Source organism: Salmo trutta, chromosome 7 (genome assembly GCF_901001165.1).
Source record: "Salmo trutta chromosome 7, fSalTru1.1, whole genome shotgun sequence".
Classification (NCBI taxonomy): Eukaryota; Metazoa; Chordata; class Actinopteri; order Salmoniformes; family Salmonidae; genus Salmo; species Salmo trutta.
This window is the reverse complement of record NC_042963.1, coordinates 37,547,326-37,553,846: the sequence shown is the minus strand read 5'-3', so window position 1 is coordinate 37,553,846 and position 6,521 is coordinate 37,547,326. Positions and strand designations below refer to the sequence as shown.

Sequence of the window (6,521 nt, the reverse complement as noted above, 5' to 3'; positions counted from 1 at the left end):
TGTGACAAATCAAATTTAATTTGATTTTAAATAACTTGCAAGGTGGCTAAATGTTATACAGCTAGACCAGAGTTCCACTGTGATCTAGGAAATGGGCTAGGTGACTGCATGCTATTTAATGAACTAGTATGCCTATCTTCAACGGCTAGTAAGACAATGCATCCATGCATGCTCTCTTTTCGGATTTTATGACAACAGAATATCAAACATCATAAATAGACAACTTAAAGCAACCACATAAAAACGAACTAACTCCTCACTTCTTGTGTGAACAATTCATTGCCAAAGACTCAGACAACTTGTGATGCCCAAACCTGGCAGGCCTTTCCTCTTTTTGTCTAAGCAGTAAGGGTGCTCAGGACCGCTGTTCCGGGTTTTGGACGTCCAGCAGTCAGATGACTCTTCGATCCAACCTTGCTCGCTCTAAGGCCAACTGCAGTAGGCTGACAGGGGATCATGGGGTCGGGACATCTAGCTGCTCGTTGTAGTGCAGTTGCTTTCTTGGCTGCTGGGCTGACATGGGCTTTGCCGAAGCAATGCACTGCAGACAGCAGCCTTGATGGATTTGCTTTCATTGCTCTGTATTGCTTGGCCATTGCTACCAGGGCGTCACTGTAGTAGTCATCCTTGGTCAAGGAACTGAACTCCTTTGGCATGTCTTCCACCAGGTCAGGCAAATCAGGCAGAAAGTCTGTTAGATAAAAACATGATATAGATGAGAGGGGAGCTAAAACAAAGTCTTCAAGACAAACTGTATCATTCAAATGTAATATTTCTATATTCATTTATTTTTAATTTGGGTGATTTGAGTGTAATGTTTTGTACTGTTAGGTATTACTGCACTGTTGGAGCTAGGAACATAAGCATTTCGCTACACCTGCGATAACATCTGCGAAATATGTGTACGCGACAAACAAAATTTGATTTGTGTTAAATGCTGCATGCACTCTTCGAGTCAAATAGGTTTGAGTCAAATGTTGTACGCTGGGACTTTTAGTTAATAAAACTCTAACTGTTGATATACAGATTTATATATGTGCTGTAACGATAGACTTATATTCTGTAATAACAGAAAAGAACAAATTCTTTGAAGATCTGGCCTTATTTACTCACCCCCTTCTGAGTCTCTTGGCACAGCGAAAGGCTAGTGGTCAGGAACACTGGAGGTTACATCTTCCCTCTCCAAGCCAGTGGTTATGTCTGTCAAGTGAGTGCAGTTACATCATTTTTAGTCTTGGCATGAACAGAAGATTGTTAGTCTAGAATCTAGATATGTAGAAATGATTAGATGATGATGATCTGTTAACCAACCGTTTGAAAGGTCCTCTTGTGGAAGTTGTTGTGTTGCCTGAACTGTAGCTGTTAAATACATAATATATACTGTGTACCAGTCAAAAGGGTTCCATTTTAGCTCCTGTGTTGTTCTCAATTTGTATTAATGATTTGGGAAATGATATGCAACCAGCAAAGTCACAGATGATACAGTCATATATTCATGTGCTCCTTCTCTGGTTCAGGCTGATGAAGAGCTCCAGACTGCATTTCAGTCACTGCAAGGCTCCCTTTATGGTCTCAAACTGGTCTTGAATGTACAAAAAACTTTACCAGAGCTAGAACTCTGCCAGAGAAAGTTAGCATTGTCATATCTGGTGGCTTATCCACTGAAAATTGTCATCCTACAAATACCAAGGTATATGGTTGGATGACAAGTTGCCCTTTAAAGTTCATGTGGATAATCTTGTGACAAAGCTTAAATTGAAATAAGGTTTGATTCCTGCTTATGGCTAGAAAGAAGCTTGTCCAGGCCATTTTTCTCTCTGTAATTGTTTATGGTGACTAATTGTATATGCATGCAACCTCCTATCTTAGAGACTGGACTCTGTTTATCATGCATCAATGCGCTTTATTACAAATGCCAAGTCACTCACCCACCATTGCACCTTGTACCAAATGGTAGGTTGGACCTCACTTTATATGGGCAGAAAGATACATTTGTATGTGTTCATCTACAAAGCCCTTTTGGGTAAACTCCCTCTTTACCTCTGTAGTCTGGTCTCCTTCACCACCAGCAGTTACCATGCAGCAGTAACTAACAGTGCAGCCCGGTCTGCTAGGTGGTTGCTACTTAAAGTCCCCAGGACATTTACAGTATTAGGCAAGACTGCCTTCTCTTCTTGTGCACCAGAGGCATGGAATAGTCTACAATCCATGCTTCATCTAGATATGACAGTGCCACTGAATTAATTAAAAAATATTGATAAGAGACTGTTACGGAGGACTGCAAATGCTTTTATTAGGCTGGATCGTATTGTGTTGTATTGTTGTATGTTTTAATTATGTAATGTATTGATTGTTGCTGCCTTGTCGGCCAGGTCTCCCTTGAAAAAGAGACTCTGGGTCTCAATGGGCTTTTCCTGGTTAAAAAAAGATTAAATAAAAAAAGTTTGGACACACCTACTCATTCAAGGGTTTTTCTTTATTTTTACTATTTTCTACATTGTAGAATAATAGTGAAGACATCAAAGCTATGAAATAACACATATGGAATCATGTAATAACCAAAAAAAAGTGTTAAACAAATCAAAATATATTTCATATTCCTTAAAGTAGCCGCCCTTTGCCTTGATGACAGCTTTGCACACTTGGCATTCTCTCAACCAGCTTCACCTGGAATGCTTTCCCAACAGTCTTAAAGGAGTTCCCACATATGCTGAGCACTTGGCTGCTTTTCCTTCACTCTGTGGTCCAACTCATCCCAAAACATCTCAATTGGGTTGAGGTCAGGTGATTGTGGAGGCCAGGTCATCTGATGCAGCACTTCATCACTCTCCTTGGTCAACTAGCCCTTACACAACCTGGAGGTGTGTTTTGGGACATTGTTTTGTTGAAAAACAAATGATAGTCCCACTAAGCATAAACCAGTTGGGATGGTGTATCACTGCAGAATGCTGTGGTAGCCATGATGGTTAAGTTTGCCTTGAATTCTAAACAAATCACAGACAGTGTCACCTCCATGCTTCACGGTGTGAACCACACATCTGTTTACCTACTCTGCGTTTCATAAAGACACGGCGGTTGGAATCAAAAATCTCAAATTTGGACTCATCAGACCAAAGGACAGATTTCCATTGGTGTCCTTTAGTAGTGGGTTCTTTTCACCATTCACCCAGTCTCCTCTGAACAGTTGATGTTGAGATGCATCTGTTACTTGAACTCTGTGAAGCATTTATTTAAGCTGCAATCTGAGGTGCAGTTAACTCTAATGAACTTATCCTCTGCAGCAGAGGTAACTCTGGGTCTTCCTTTCCTGTGGCGGTCCTCATGAGAGCCAGTTTCTTCATAGCGCTTAATGGTTTTTGCAACTGCACTTGAAACTTTCAAAGTTCTTGACATTGTCTGGATTGATTGCCTTCATGCCTTAAAGTAATGATGGACTGTCATTTTTCTTTACTTATTTGAGCTGTTCTTCCCATAATATTGACTTGGTCTTTTACCAAATAGGGCTATCTTCTGTATACCACCCCTACCTTGTCACAACACAACTGATTGGCTCAAATGCACAAAGAAGGAAAGAAATTCCACAAATTAACTTTGTTTTCCAGGTGACTACCTCAGAAAGCTGGTTGAGAGAATGCCAAGAGTGTGCAAAGCTGTCATCAAAGCAAAGAGTGGCTACTTTGAACAATCTCAAATATAAAATATTTTGATTTGTTTAACACTTTCTAGTTACTTCTTGATTCCATATGTGTTATTTCATAGTTTTGATGTCTTCACTATTATTCTACAATGTAGAAAATAGTCCAAATAAATAAAATCCCTTGAATGAGTAGGTTTGTCCAAACTTTTGACAGGTACTGTATATCCAATAATAAAACAAATACTATACTTTATAATACAGTTTCATAAAGCAAATAAGTACCAGCTTTGGTAATTCTAAAGTAAAAAAAGGACTGCATCAAACTTGTTACTCATTCAGTCACGAGTTGGGGTGTGACGTTACCAATTTGTCCAGATACTTATGAATTCTTCAAATGGTGATTTGAAACTTTTCAAACCAGTTGCATGTTTTCATTGAAATGCTCAAATGGATAGCTGTAAAAATACACACAAATAAACAGACATTCTGTATTGTTGCATCATTCATAATTTGTTTGGTGTGCTAACTCACCATCTAATGGCTGACTTGGCTGTCTCAGTTGCTGCAGAAAATCCAGAGATATTGTTGCTGTAAGAGATATTTAATCAACTTCAGCACTCTGCTTTGGTACATAAAATATTCACATTAAAATGACTTTCTAACCATAAACAATAATTAATTAGCCACTATTTTAACTCCTGTTCTCTTTAGTTTCTCAGCCCTGATCTCCGGTGTTGTCAGGAGGAAGTTGATGGACAGGCATTTGTATATCTCAACCACAGCAGCCTGGTGCTTGCATGGAGCTCCTGGGTGCCCTACTGGACAAGTGCAGAGGTCCATCTCTATGTCCACAGTATAGGTCTGGCCTGGTGTGGTGTCCTTCACCCTGTACTGCTTCTCCCCCACCTGACAGACATTAGGAGAGAGAAGATGGACAACTTATATAAGATATAACTAAAAATAAAAGACCACATGATGGATATTTGTAATATTACAAATATCACTATTTTACCTGCTCGATGTCAGATGGGTTGATGTTGCTTTCCTGGGCCAGAAAACGAGAGCACTAGAATGTTTCCCTGCGGTCAAGGGCAACATCAGTCACCCGTGCCTCACAATAGGCCTCCAGGCTGGTCAAATAAGGCAGGGAGATTGAACACTTTCGTCCTCTAGAGGATTTTTATCCATAAGGACCCGCATTGCTGCCTCCACAAAGTTGTTCCCTCGGGTTGGTAGCTCCGCCTGGCAGCTCCTCCCCATGTCTTGGTTTTATCATAATAAAGTTACTGAGAATAAAGCATAAGTTAATAGATTGCACCTCATTATACTGTTATACTACACTAACCTGGCTACAACTGAGTTTTGTTTTGCCTGCTGATAGAGGGGCTCAACCATCTCTTCCCTGGCACACATGATGTCTTTGCCGACAGTGACGAGGGTCTGCCTGTCTCTCAGGTCTACTCCACTCTCCTTACCCCACAGCCACCTCCACACTGCCTGGAGTAGGTGGAAGGTGTAGAGGAGCAGTTTGGCCCCTGGAAATGCCCCCCCAATGCTCCCCTCTCTGCCTTGCAGTCATCTGAAATGATGAGGCGAGGACCAGCCTGACCTCTCCCTGCAAAGGCGTCTGCAGTATGTCCTTCAACAGTTGACGGCCCTCAAGGATTGTGGTCTCATCCTCAGACTGAGTCAGGATAACCTCAAGGGGAGACCGCCAGCACAGGTGTGGGTAAGGAGAAGAAAAACTATGCAGTTCTCTGTCCATGTTCCCAGAGGAATCAATGAAGGGGTTCCTCCAGAAGATTTCGCAACCTTGGCACAGATCTCGCCGCACCTAAGATTATACTCCTCAACCTGCCTCTCTAGGGCTGAGAGCATCTCAGGCCCATTCTGTTCCCCATGCTCCTGCCTGAACACTTTGTGGTACAATCTGTGCAAAAGAGAAAAGTAGTACAATGATGTGTCCACAATTTCCTACACCTACCATGATACAAAAGGAAATTATCATAATCATAACACAAGACTGTCCTGAATTAAAAAAAATATCACCCAGTTCCCTAGGCACCTATCTTTAAAAAATATTAACTTACTGGTAACAGAACTGGAGGTCTCGACAGAGGTGAAGATGTAGTCCTCTCTGTACTCAATCTGCAGGTCGTTCTTCAGGACCATCAGGACAGATGAGGGGGAGTGCCCGATTCCAAAGAGCTGGGTCAGTGTCTCTATGGCTTTGGCCCCCACATCCCTGTGCCTGAGGGCGTCTGCCACAAATGTTGTGGTTCTGTACATTGTACACGCACACAATGGCCAAATATTCTGGAAAATTAGGATCTTTGCTCCTGGGACCAAACACACACAGAATTGTGTCAAATTGAATCAGAGAACAAATAAGGGACAACTGGATTAACAGACAGGCTTATTAGACATGTGAAAGCTGACCCACCTGCTCAATCTTCCGTCTTGTCGGCACGTGGCAGCAGAGTACAGGTAATCTTTGTTTGGAATCTAATAATCACATTGTGTTGACCTATAATAAGCATGAACAAAATATATGTTGTTTATTCTTTTCATTTCTACAAAACAGCTAAATAATAAATATATGACTGCACGTCACGTAATCATTTAACACGTTCATACATTTTTTACGTAGTTATTACACAATCACTCGTATTTCATATGTCACAACGATTCACCAATACCTATGCTATGATGTTGGTAAAGTTTTGTCTCGCGCCCCTGCTGCTGCCGCACGAGTGCAGACATACTTCTCCAAACTCTGAACAGTGTTGGTCATAAAAAAGCTAGCTAGCTGATGGATGCAAACGATGTTCTTCCCCAAAAACATGGCAACACGACATAATCTGTTTCAGTAGCTATAGTTAGC

At 41.3% G+C, this 6,521-nt stretch overlaps 1 long non-coding RNA gene across 1 annotated transcript; it reads right to left on the bottom strand.

The window, feature by feature from the left end:
- Positions 1-4,923, bottom strand: LOC115197341 (uncharacterized). Its single transcript, XR_003878998.1, has 5 exons — positions 4,650-4,923; positions 4,169-4,543; positions 1,312-1,359; positions 1,114-1,200; positions 1-691 (listed from the first exon to the last, which is right to left on the bottom strand). It is a non-coding gene; the product is annotated as an uncharacterized LOC115197341 (long non-coding RNA).
- Between the last annotated feature and the right edge of the window lie 1,598 nt (positions 4,924-6,521).